The following is a 13780-nucleotide window of genomic DNA, read 5'->3' on the forward strand; positions in this document are numbered from 1 at the left end:
ACAATATTATACACGTAGCCCCGATGACGTATGAAACGTGCGCGTGGCGACTACGATTTATAATCATCGTCGAGTCACGTCCGCGCCGACCGTCCCCGATGAAAATCGCTTTCGTAATTTTTGCTCTCGAATTTCACCTCGATTCGGCCCGAAGATCACGCCGGAGGGCCGGATAGCGTTGTTTGTACCACTCTCGCGATACATTTCGGATTATACGTATGTAAGTATTTTACGAGAAACTCTTTCAATGCGCAATAACTCGAGGCAACTGTATTTCTTCCTTACGCAGCTATTACTTCTGCGATGGAATATCGAAAAACGATTTTCATTTGAGTATCTCACCAATAATACTGACACCATTCGGATCTCTAGTAATTCGCCTCTTTGATGTCGAGTAAATTTAGAAGGAACAATTAAGCGCTCTGCCATTAGAATTAGTAATACGTTTCTTAATTTATCATGCGAAAGAATGAGAGGAAAATCGCGTTTAAAAGAGTTTTATTTCTTTATGATCTCTTTTTTTCCTTTAGTTCATCTGGCCTCGTATTGTTGTAGAAATCAGATTGTAACGCGATAATACCGATTGGGAGATACAATTTACAAACAAATAAACGAAAATTCATTCCGCCGCGTTATCTTTTTCGAATATTTAAATTTCATATTTTTGGATTATATTTTTATCGAAAAAGCTTGCCGCATGAAAACTAAAAAAAAAGGAAAAAAAATCCCTCTTCCTCCCCTTTGTGTATTCCCTTCTCACTTTCTCGCGATTCGCCCTCCGTGCCAACTCTTCTCGCTTTTGAGTGCGCTCTTCCGCAATGGAATTTTGTATGCCACAGGATTAATTCCAAAGGCGATTTGATCGCGATTCCTTTGTGCCCCGTAGATCCTTTTTCCCTAGCAGTACATCAAAGCACGGATGTTTAATGCATTTCGGTTGGACAGGATTATCAAAATAAGGATGGTATATGAAGCCACCGGGGCCGATATCGTGTAGCAAACGTTACCCGATAACTTCCCGTCGAGAATCTTAGTAAACCTCTAAAGAGAGCCAGCCGATATCAGATTGGCTTTCGATAAATAGTACGATCGCCGGCGCCGCTCCTTTAATATCGTAATGGCTAAACTTGCTCGAATTAGTTGCATACACCGCGCCATTACTGCTACTTTGTACACAGATAATATCTGATTTTCTATTCGATATTAAGGTAGATGTTGACGGTTGAAAGTAAATACCACCAGTTTATGCGAACGTTTCGGCTCCTATTATTTTGAATCCTCTCTAGCACGAATTACAAAATTTCAAATCTTCAATTTGTGTTCTTATTACAGATTCAAAACAATAACATACGTATTAATAAGACCAGCTGATGATGTCATAACTCGTGTCAAAGGCTGAGCTTGGACGTTTGTTATTTTCATTTAAATTTTACTCAACACAATAACACAATAACATTTTAACACAATAACATTTTATATTATTTAAATTGACATAATTATGATTTAAAATGTAACAAATGTTATCTTTACGCGATCGAAAAACTTGGAATTTTGTAATTTGTTTACCTCCACATCGACTTTCTGACTTTCTGCCTTTTCCTCTTATGATTTTAAAACTCGTGATTTTCAATCTTGACAGCCTTCATATTTATAACGATTTCTTATTTTCGTCCGATATTTGTCCGATATGTTTCACACGGTTTACCTGAGAGCCAATCAAACACAATTGTGTTAAGCTTCGTTAATGACGCTTTCATCACTACAGAGGCGTTAAATATTATCGTAACACTCGAAAGATTTCTCGGCTACCCTCAAGACACTCTCAAGTAGAACAGCCCATGTTTGATCAGCCGTTCTACGCGCGGACGGTTATCGTCATCGGATCTTGACGTTTAATTTCGCGATGGCTACGATCCGCCGGGAACAAATGAAACGTTATTTCCGACGGTATCGACATGAATGAGTTAGTAACGCAGTAAAATTGCAGAAATAGAAATATCCCCCTCGATATAGAAATAAAAGCCGAAGAACGACGCGGTATACTATTCCGGCTTACCTTCCGCTTTCTCTCGTCAAATTAAATATTACTCGACACAGCGGAAGCGCCGTAATTCGATCGGAAATTCGCTATCGCATAATTATCCTCCTCACTGGCTTAACACATTAAGGGCGGGAGTCGTAGTACTACGATTTAGCTCGACTGCGGCTTAAAGGCGGGAGTCGTAGTAAAACAATTTAGCTCGACTGTACCTTAAAGTTTTTATGATCACACAAAATATTGCCCGCCGTTAATGTGTTAACATTCAGTAACAATCGCCTGATCGTTAATTTTTACGGCACACCGGCGGAGCCAGCGACGATCGCTCCCGGGAATTCCAATGCATCATTCAGTCGCGATCGGCGCGAGGACGACGTCGAGGGCGGATAATCACTCGACCGCATATCGCCGGAGTTTCGACGCCCGCGAGCGAGCGAGCGCGCTCACCGTCGTAAGTTCCGGCGACGAGCGCGCAGTTGCGACATGACGGCTCCGGGGCGATCTCGCGGAATTCGCATCTTAACGCCGCTCCCTGACAAACGTACCGGCACGACCGCAGGGCAAGCGGATTTTGGAATTCCGGCACGTACCAGCCACGTACGAGATGGTCGCGTTAGCGCCGAATCGCATTTCACACCGCGCGCGAGGCCAGCCGGTCGTCCAGCACTTTGCGCAGATAACGCCGATCGGATTTGTCCCCTGTTACTTCAGGGCCAATCGAACGAAGAGACTACACAGCCCCCGGTTTCGAGAGCCCGTCTCGCACCGTCTCGGCCGGCGTGCGTCGTCACACTTTCGCTCACGCTCCTCTGCGCTCCTCCTCTGTTCGCCGACCTGCACCCGTCACTTGCACTCTCTTCTCACGCGAGACGGATTACCGCCTGTGAGGGTGGCGAGCAAGGGGTAGGGGGGACGAGAAAAGGCCGAGAGAGCGCAGATGGATAGAGAAGCGGACGGGAAAAACACGCTTCGCTCGGCGAAGCGAACAAGTGTCGTACAGTAAAGTGTTCATAGAACAGTACAGTACAGAATAGGCGCCGGTCTCTCTCTCTCTCTCTCAGTTGGGCTCCTCCGTCCTTTTATCCCGAGCGCGGCGACGCTTATGTGCAACGTGCCATCCTGAAAAGTAACTCACACAACTCGCATGCCCGGCTTGATACGTAGTAACGCGTCCTCGTCGCGCCAAAGCGCATCCGAAGACAAACGTTCGCCGAGGAAGAAAGAGGGAAAGAAAGAGAGGGAAGGAGATTACCAGCGCGCGCGGATTTACAGCGTTCCTCGGCTTCGTGCTCGCCACGAAATTTCACGTGACTCCCGAGTATGCTTCTGTATAACGGCGGAAAAGGGAAAAAAATCGAAAAACCCGCCACTTTTTCACATGCAAATTTCCGCCGCGCGTCTCTATTTCGCGAGCGCGTGCGTGCGTGCGAAGGAGACACGCGGGACGTTGCGGATATTTTTTTCTAATTTCGCTTTCCGAAATAACCGTGTCTCCTCCGCGGAACGAGCGGCGCGCGAATTTCTGGCGGAAGCGAATCGCGCCTGGACGGAGACGTGACAACATCTTCGACGGAACGGCGAGCCGGAGAGCGAAATAAGTCGAAGTGGCAGGTTTAAGTATCGGAAATATTGAAATATCGATATTTTTTACCGTATCGCCCATGCCTGGTGCGATGTAAGCTGGCCGGTTCTTGATTATTCAATTTCAGGATATCGATTCTTTGTTTGCACATTATTTATTATAAAATAACTTGTGATTCAACTGAACATAGTTTCCTATTATGTGTTAATGAAAATAATCGTTAAGTGTAAAATGAGATTAATATTGAGTCGGAGGGAAAGTAATGTATTTTCTCAGCAGATGACTTTAGTGTTTTATTAGAAAGAAATGTCCATCTAGGTGGCTAAGTGCACGTTATTCTGATACTTCTAAGCGTAATTTAGTATATGGAGAATATACCAGAAGCGTTTGTGTTCATTTGAGATCGAGAGTAAAAATGGAGCGAAACAAGCTGTATTTTTGTTATTTGATGCTGTTTCACTTCCGTAAAGGGAAAAACGCAACGCAAAAGACGAAAGAAAATATGTACAGTGTATGGAGAGGATGCCGTAACAGAACGTATGTGCCAGAGATGGTTTACGAAGGTTTCGTACTAGTGATACGACATTCGAAGATGAAGAGCGCCCTGGTCGACCGTCTGTTGCTGATAACGACCGAAGCAAGACAGATTAATCGAGAATAATTCACGGTATTCGACGTGAGAGATTGCTGAGATATTCCACTTATCACAACAACCGTCATCGAGCATTTGCATAAGCTGGAATAAGCTGTGAATCGTCTTGATGTCTGGGTCTGCCGCATGATTTGTCAGAAAAAAATTTAATCGATCGCATTTCCATCCGCGATTCGTTGCTTAAACGCAACGAATCTAAAGATGAGTGAATTTCAATGCGATCAATTATTATATTTCGTATTATTCATTTTTCGTTACGTAATAAATTGGGAGAAATAGTGTCCCGCCAGGGGGTTCTTCCGGGACGCCTGGAACGAGAAATCGGGGGGTGTCCCGCAAATTTCGGGACAGTCGGCCACTTTAATCGGATGATGCGCGGGAACATCTTCCGCCTATCATTAAATATGCGTATATGTGCGCGCATTTGTGTGAATGTTTCGCAGGTTTATCAATATGAGACCACATACCCGCCGGTACGTATTTGCCCGCGGACACGTTACAATAGCACGTATCGCGAGAAACTAATTGCAGCCTATTATCCACTATCTACACCACGTATTAATTGTGAAGGCTTCAGAATGCACGCGCGCGCGCGCGATTCATTTGTTGCTCGTATTCATTCGCGGAAGCTTTAGATCCGCGATATTTCCGTGCGCGCGAAATATCAGAGCCGAAAGAGCGGCGAGCGCTGCCGCCGCTCGCCGCCTCGTATATTCCGCGTTATCTGAATAATACTTCGGATAAATTGCGGATTAATTGTCGCTGTTGTTGTCCGTTTCAAAAATTCGTAGAGCGCGCGACTCTGATGCGCGATTTTAATTACATCTCGGGAAATAAATTAGGGGAAATATCAACGCGCGCGCGAATGTTCAGTGTCGTAATGATCGTAATAGGATCGTTGCGCGAAGAAAGCACTTCTGAGAGGTCAACGGGGAAAAAGTCGCGCGGATAAAATAAAAATCGCGGCCGCTACGGCTTGAAATGTATCTTTCGTTATACAATGCAATGTAATTACTACGAGTAACTAACCTCATCCTTCTACAATGGCGCGCGTTATTTTCCCCGCCTGACTCGGTGAAATAATCATTCCCAGGGGAGAACGGCGCAAATTAAAATGTGGCAAATATAATTTCGCGCTAATGGATTTTCTTCCTTTTTCCATCCTCGCGACGCATTATTTATAGAGGGGGGGGGGGGCGGTGCGATCGAGCCCGCAGTGAATCGTTCGATTGGCGGTTAATTTGCAGACACGGATACTCACAAATAACGTGTGTATGAAGCGTCGCTTTTTTGAGCGCGCGAGCGTTATTTTAATATTCGAGCAGCCGGAAGAGCATGGCGATCGCAACGAAACAGGGTAACATCGTTCATCGATCAAAGACACTTGGGCGAGGGGAGAGAAGTGCCGGCGAAGAGCGACCTCGAAAGGACAAATCTCGGTTCGTTCTTACACTCGCTCGTGTACGAGCCCGCGTCACTCCTTAGAAACGTCAAGTAATACGTTTTCCTTTAAGCGTAACCCGAGAGAGCAACCGCTAAATCGCAACTCGGCTTTTTGCGGCGAGCCCCCGCAGGCCATCGACGGTGATGCAACGTCCTTCTTGTTATCTGAGAATTTCGGATTACCGGACTTCCCGGGACAAGTTCCCGGCAACGCTCGGACAGGCCAGGCGAAGCGAAGCGAGACGATCCGAAAATCATACGGTCGACCCGTCGACGCGCCGTCGAGGATCTGAGAGAGAGAGAATTATGCATAACTATGCGCCCGCGAGCTGTCGCAAACACATTCGCCGAACACAGAGACGGCGTGTGTTCGGAAAATGTAGGTCGCCGACGCATCGTTTCTAATCCCGCGCCGTTAGAAGGACACGAGCGCTGACGGCGGTCCCGCACGTTGTTCCTAAATGCGCCGTGCCATCACCTTCCCACGATCTCGAGTTTTCAAATCGTCGGCGAGCAACGCCGCCGATCCTGTGCGACCGCATTAGCGCCGACACTTCGCGTATCCGGTAGAGACATTCGTGATCGTCACGACGTGAGACATCGATGATGGAGAAACTTCGGGATGTTTTTCATTATGTTTATGGAGCAAATGTGTAACTCTGTATATATCGGGTCGAACTAAAATCACTGGACTGATTTATTTATTGATTCATTTACGGGATTAACTGATTTGATGGAAATTAAGGAGAAAGAGGAAGAAAAAGCCAGAACAGATTTGCAAAATATAAATTTCACGTTACATTTTACACGACATGTTGTTTTGATTTCTGCTTTTCCCTTATATCATTTCATACCGTTTCGAGCAGATTTTAATATATTTTTCATATTTTTTCGTATTTCTCTGTTTCGTCATTCTGTGTGATGAATATGAGTAGTTAAATGAACCACTTGTGAGGGATACAACCTTTACGCATCGACCGGTCAAGTTGCTGCCAAAGTTACGTACACCCGTCCATCCGGATGATTTCGCATACGTTACACGTTTTTCTCCAGTTATTTTCCTTTTTCTCATTTTTCTTTTTCTTTTTTTGAAGCCAGAACACGAAAATACGAAAGCCGTACGTACGACTTCATCGATAATACGGAAAACATTCCGCTGCACAAGCCCGTTACTTTTCATCGCTTTCATCGTTTCACCGCAAGCTAGACATTTACCCTCGCTCGGGGTTGCCCAGAAAATAATCCGATATCGATAATCAGCCGCAATGCCTCGATTTCAGGCATAATTAACGTAATTACCCGTGAGAATTGGATTTATTCGGGAGGATAGAATCGGACGTTGTTTTACGCGCGGTGCGAACGACGATGAAGGTACCTGCCACTCGATACTTGCGCTCTCATTGTTATTTCAATCGAGCATCGAACTCGCGTCCGTGTCCGTTCAGAAATTATTGCTCTTTCCGTCACTTACGTCGAAACGGGCAAACAACCCTCGACTATCAGGCTCGAATCACAGTTTGATTCTAACGAGCGGCGGAAACGTCACGCTACTCCCCGCTGTCACACACAGGAAACAGAACGCGAACCGGCGAAACGGCGACATGTTCATGCGACAACAGAGCGAAAAAGCAAAAAGAGGAAGAGAGAGAAAGAAAGAGAGAAAGAAAAAAAGAAAACGAGGGAGATTTCTGGCGCTAGATTGCGGACACGTTTTTCGGGACAGAGAACGTTTGTAGGAAGTGTGGCGAGTCCGAGCGGCTTTTTCCCAGGTGAAATTAGTTTATCGGTCGTGTCGCGATGTCGCAACGCGCGATATTCAACGAAATCGACCTGCCGCGAGACCGAAACAAAAAGAGGGAGAGAGAGAGAGAGAGGAAGAAAGAAAGAAAGGGTAGGCAAAAGGGAACGCGAGGGATGATGAACGAAACCCGGAGATTGATGGGGAAGCACGTGAAGGCGGGAGAAAAGTCGAGCGCAGAGACAGTACGGTGCGATAAGCGAGGAAAAAAATAGGTCAACCTCTGTTTTGCATTTGCATTCTCTCGCGGGGTCGGACATCGATTCGCGGCCACCTGGAGGCTTTCTCTCCCTCTTTCCGTCGCTCTCATTCTCTTTCTCGTTGCTCCCTCGTCAACATCGTCCTGCTCGTCGCGGAGCACTGCCCGACAGATGTTGTGCGGTTTGTCATTTCGCGCAATGCTCGCTGCGACGGTTTTCGAGGGCTGTCCCCTCTGAAAGCGCGCATTTCCGCGCTATCTCACCCATTAAGGAAGATACGGAGAAACGTTGGGGGCTGGCGCACGATTTATCGTAAATAGGTGGATTACCCGTTGTGGATTACACCGTAATGAACGATTGTATTTACCGCTGCATTCTCTCACGAGAAAGAGAGCAGCGGAAAAACACCGAAACACTGACACGTGCAAAAAATGGACGGGAAAAATGTACAAAATAATATAATTTCAGCGTTTCATTTGAATTTTTCATAATTTCTTAGTATCAAATATATGGGGTTTTTGGGGTCTACTTTCTCGAAGCGTTATTTCTCCAACTTCTTGAAGTAATTATTTGTGAGACGATATGTAACAATTTTGAAAAAAAGCTACAAATGTATTTCGGTAGAGAAATGTTACTACTTTGCATACATGCGCGTAAAGTTTAATTGCACACCTTCCGCAGGGTTTTAGAACCTGAAAACAAAATGGTATGTTGAACTTAGTGCTTTTCCTCTACGTATTTTTCGTCATACAAGGACTGTTTTCGAGCGTTCGCGTCTCACAGAGCGTCGTTCGCTCGCTCGCTAGCGGTTTGAACTTTTGCTTATCGGGGAGATCTGGTAAAACGTTCCCCTCTTGGTGGTTTCTCGAGATGCGATTTTCACCAATCGCCCCGTAATCAATTAGTCGAGTTCGCGTGGACGGTTCGGAATATAAGGGTGCTCTCGTGCATATCACAGAGCGTGCGTTCTCCCCGGCAAAGCCGGGGGACACATTCGCATTCTTAGATCCGACGAAACGAATTGCCCGTGCGACGTCTGATTCGAAGATGTGCTCATGCGTGATGGAAGTGATCGTTACGCACGAACGAGTGCGTAACGAGGACGATAAGCCTTCCGAACGTCGCATTGCGGTACACCTCCAGCCAGTGGAAAACTCGTTTTAAGGTGCTACTTGAGAATGTTCACGTAATATAGCGTGCCTTATCCCGAATAAGTTAGGTCTCCCTTTATCTTCATTGCGAGAACAATAACTTTATATCCGAGCCGTCTCACATACGTAGCCAATATTTACATTCATAATTTTATAATGTTATTTTGGACTTTGATAATTTTATTTTCAGCTACGCTTCATCGAAAAACTCGAGGTGGATTTTTTAATTTTGTAATACGCGATGACAAAACCTATGATTGTGCAATACTCGAAGTAAGGTCGCCGGTAACGAAACGCGAGAACAAAAAGATACCGACTTTATTCCTAAGCTGTTTCACACGTGTGACCAGTTCGATCTTTTATTTTCATAATTTTGTAATTCGATATAATTTCGAATATTAGTTATTCCCTAATTTTAGTAGGTGATATTGGAAAATTTGAGGCGAATTTTTTTATTTGAAATACCATGACGACAAAATCGATGCGCACACGAAGCAAATTCGCCGGTAACGAGTCGCCAGAACAAAAAATGCCGACTTTATCCCCGAGCTGTCTCATATATGACTAATATAATTATTTTCATAAATTTATGATGTTATAATCTCGTATTTTAACTATTTTTAAATTTTAATTTTAATTACTTGATATCGAAAAATTTTAGGCGAATTATTTAATTGTAGAGACATAATCACGGCGAAATCGATAATTAGCCATAGTTGTCCAACCCACGGAGTACGTTTCGAGAAAAATGGAGATAAAAATTTGATACATGATTTAAAATTATAAATACGACTGTTCTTCATAATCATTCAAGAAGCATGGTTCATTTTCTTCTGTTTAAGGATATTCATTGACAAACTTAACCCTTGAAAAATAGATAAAAAATAGGCGAATAGTAAAAAATAGCATAATTGGTAACAGCATAACAGCAAAGTCGTTTTTTAATTAATTTTCGTCACCTCCAAAGCTGAAATATTTTTGTTTTATGTGAAAAGACGTACAGACTACCTGCCCCATCGATAACAAAATCTCCCAAATCATAATTTTGTAGGTGGGATCCTTCTTGCCTAACTAACCTCCTTGCATAGCCAATTATGCAACATATGAGACGAAACCTCATCGGTAACGAATAATTTTTCGCACAAAGGCGCAACGAAAGGAACGCCAATTGACTTTTCGCGGTATCAAGGATAGTCATCGGAAATTCGAAGAAGCACCTTCCGCTATATATATTCGCAGCGTATATATCTGTGCACGGGGTAAAATGTGTTCATGCGTAACGGACATAATCGGTCACGCACGAGCGAGTGTGTAACGAGGTCAGCAAACTCTTAGGATATTGAGTTACGGGGCAATTCAGCGCGGGCAGGAAATTTCAATTTCTACTTACACTGCTATCGAGTGCCTCGCGCATAGCTTTATCTTTGATACGGCTGAGCTGAGCTGCGGAGATTTTGTTATTCGCGGGGAAGCAATAAGCGAATAGTAGCCGTTGCACGGGTATATCGTGTTTCCGCTATCTCCTCGAGGTATCTGGCAGCTTTTAAAAATCGTAAAGATTCGCGCTCGCCATCTCTCAATCCGCTCGCAATCCGTTAACGCGATTCCCCGATGAAAGACCTTCGCGTTCATTTCGAATTTTACTTCTTTACCTTTCTTGTCCCGCGATAATTGCGTCCTTTCTTTCTTCCTCTTCCAATTACGCGTGCTGATAATGTTCGCGGATTGATTAAAGCGCGGGTTCGTCGGCTCGCGCGCGAGTGCCAGTGCGGTGCGGCGCGGAAACAGCCGAACCGCCGAAAGTACGACTTAACAAATCTACGGTGGAATGTAGTTTTAACGGTGTGCAAAATGTATTCGCGCGCATTTCGTCAAACGGTGACGTTTATTTTCAGCGGACACACCCGGGAACTCTCATTAACCCCCCTCCCCCGCCCCTCTAAATGAACAAACGGCGGCCCCGCGTGGACGGACGGACGGCGCGTTACCGGAAAGCGTGCGCCATTTTTCGCGCGAGCCGCGGAATTACACGGAACAAAATCGTGGATTGCGGCACTCCCGGAAAATCTGGGATGCGGGGAAACGAATTGCCCGAGCGAGAACGGTAGTAGCGAGTTACGTTTGAACGGAGAAGCGTGTTCATGCGTGACGGAAGTGATCGTCACGCACGACCGAGTGTCTAACGAGCAACGATGAGCCTCCCTTCCCCGCTGTAACCTTCACATCGCGAACGGGATGCAGTCCCGTGCACTCGGCACGATAAACACCGATCCCCCTCACGGTCTCGCGAACACACACGAACTAACTTCTCATTCGAACGGCTCGATCCTGCAAAATGTTAACCCTCTAACGGCAAGGTGGATTTTCAGAACGTATCCAGCAAGGCCGGATCCGATCGCTCTGTTTTGTTGACTTTTTACGTAATCAATGTACAAAATGGATAAAAAAAAGTGAATAATAACATGAAATTTATCCCTCTGTTTATTTTTAAAGGAAAATAAATACAATAAAATTTACTGACTTGAAATAATTGCGGTGAAGCGAAAAACGCTTCGATTAATTGCCTTAGTCTTTAAATATTTGAAAAATAAATTGCCTCAGTCTCAAGGTGATGTATTTATAATATATTTATAATAATTAATATATATTTATTAAATTAATATAATATAATTAATATAATTTATAAATTAATAAATAATTATATGTTAGAGTACAAAATTAATTAATTTAATATAATTATAAGTATTATAAAATGTTTAGAGAAATATTGCAGTTCAATATGATAGCTGAACTCGGCTATCAAAAGAAAAGTTAACAGTAAAAAAATCTTTCCTGCATTGAAATCATCGATTTCATCGTCACTGGATAAAATATTGTAACCCATAATTCAAAAATTTCATCTGGATCCTCATCCAAATCTTCATCGGAATCTTGTTATTGACATTTTAGTTTTTGCAATATCTCATTACGAATAATAAATCGTATTTTTCGTCTTGCGAATGGAAAGAGAAAATAAAATGAAATTAAAGTAGTGAAAAAGTCGGTGACATTAATAATAAGATGGAATCGGATCCGATTCCTCGGCACTGAAAGAACTCTGATGTAAGCAAGAATTGGAGGGACATGGTACGAGGTCGCACCCGACCCTAATCGTTGGAGTATTAATTCGCCGATAAACGTCTTTTTTGTTTTGCTTTTTATTTCGCTTCCCGAAGCGCCGAGGATGTACGGGGGGAAATTTATATGCATGGCATCGCGATGGACACGTGTCGGCCGCAACGCCAAAGAGAACTGAAATGCTTCGGCGAGCGAGAAGTTATTTATGCATTAGAAAAGCTCCCGGCAATTACAAGGCGATTAAATAAAACTGCAATCCATCTTCCTGGTCGGCTTTAACGAGCTCTTGCTTTCGTAGGAATATCGATACGATTGTTGGACGTGTTTCTAAGGAGATTCGCGCACAGGCTTGAGCGAACGTTTCATATAGAATATTGTGTGCAAAAACAAGACTTGAATTTTCATCGTGAAATTCTGCCGGTAATCCATCATCGATTTTTTCTTCCTATGACTGGAATATCGAAGGACCGATAGTTTTCGAGTTATTAGCGATGAATAACGAAGGGCTTTTCAGGAAGTGAGCCTTTCAGGCGCAATCAAATCACTTTATTGTTCGCGCGAAATCAAGCGAGCTTCGCCTCGTCGGGATATTAATTTCATGTTTATCAATCAAGATGTTCGATAGCGACTCGGTTGAAAGCTCGCGACAAATGACAGCCTATCCGGCGATTCCTCGCGAAAGACAACGGGGACGACGCGAGATCCGCCAAACTCGTCGTCGTCGTCGTCCAAATTACACGCTCTGTCTGTCAATCAGTCGGCGAGTTCAACGAGATTTGCGCCCGAGCGCTAAAAGAAGAGGAAGACGCATACCGCGGCGGACGGCGGGAGAAAACCGAAAACAGCGGCGGGTCGCAGCAAAAAGATCGAGTAAATATAGCAGACGATGAAATGATTACGCGTTCGAGCGGAAAACTCTCACGGCTCATCGAACCGTCGCTACCAGTTCGTCGAAGGAACATAGCCACGCACCAGGCTGGCTACGCATTCAGACGGAATGCACGCTGAACTATGACGTGCGTAAACGATAAGACCACGTACGTACAGAGCGAGCCAAGTTCGCGGCCGACACCAAGCAGAAGATCTTGCGGTCGGAATGAGGTCACGTTTGCAACAATTGCGGTACGCATTCATACACACGCGCATGCCAGCGCGGAAAATCGGCCGCTGCACAGTGGCCTGAAAGTAAACATTTCTGGTCGAAATCCTAAATCTTGATCAAAATGATTTTTTACATACAGATAATGTCTTAAAGGAGAAAAGTAACTATTTCTAAGCGGTTCAACATTTCTCTCGCTCTTTCTTTAGATAAATACCAAATAACTACATTTTCTTATGAACAGCTTGTAAAGGATGCGTCATTCCTTTTTCCACGATATTCTTAAATAGGGGAGAAATTTATATCATTTTAGGACGGATTTTTCATATCATTTTTCATTTGATCAATTTTCATTTTCTAATTATCTGATCATTTTCTGACCATTTTCTGATAAGATACGTTCCGTAATAAAGAAATGTGCAGTTTTTTTTTCCACACCCACCCCAGTTAGTTATCGTTTAATATTAATCAATTGAATAGTTTTTTTTCTATTTATTGTTCTGTTTTCATTCAATAAATAAGTTCAGATTTTGCGTTACATTTTGATTAATATCCTGAGTAATTTTATTCTTCAGATAAAAATCAATATAACTTCAATAACTGTACTAAAAAAATAAAAAAATGAAATTTCCAGTAGGATTATATGGAAAAGGGTCAATTATTTTCAAAAAGCGCATAAAGGCGCAAAACGAATATAATA

The 13780-nt window shown here is 43.8% G+C and overlaps 1 protein-coding gene across 4 annotated transcripts in view; it reads left to right on the forward strand.

The window, feature by feature from the left end:
• The window catches only part of LOC106743356 (collagen alpha-1(XXII) chain-like), a 297069-nt gene that overhangs the window by 134978 nt on the left and 148311 nt on the right, over window positions 1-13780 (forward strand). The gene's annotated exons all lie outside the window — the stretch shown is intronic.

This window comes from Dinoponera quadriceps, unplaced genomic scaffold (assembly GCF_001313825.1).
Source record: "Dinoponera quadriceps isolate SergipeBrazil2010 unplaced genomic scaffold, ASM131382v1 scaffold616, whole genome shotgun sequence".
In the NCBI taxonomy this organism is placed as follows: Eukaryota; Metazoa; Arthropoda; class Insecta; order Hymenoptera; family Formicidae; genus Dinoponera; species Dinoponera quadriceps.